The following is a 351-nucleotide window of genomic DNA, read 5'->3' as shown; positions in this document are numbered from 1 at the left end:
TTGACAATGTGCTAGTAAAGATGAGTTTCATAAACTCATAATCCACACAAAATTGTGGGCTGAACACATTAAAGAAATCAAGTGAATGAAAACTATTTTTTTTCATACAAGAAACTGCAAGACAAAAAGAATTTCTAATGTGTTGTTTTTTTTTTAGCCATTTTCTCTCATTTTGTTTGGAGGCTGTTGCAAGGTATTTATACCTTGGATTAATTTTAAACCCTATTACAAAGTTATTTTGTAAGTACCAATTAATCCAATAATTTGAATAAATAATTTAAATAAGTTCTTAAGACGTCTAATTAAATTAATTGTTTAATTTAATCAATTAGGCCAAATAACTTAATTAAA

The sequence above is a fragment of the Theobroma umbraticum genome, unplaced genomic scaffold, assembly GCF_002168275.2.
Source record: "Theobroma umbraticum cultivar Fairchild unplaced genomic scaffold, ASM216827v3 scaffold_56.0, whole genome shotgun sequence".
Lineage (NCBI taxonomy): Eukaryota > Viridiplantae > Streptophyta > Magnoliopsida > Malvales > Malvaceae > Theobroma > Theobroma umbraticum.
This window is presented reverse-complemented; position numbering follows the sequence as displayed.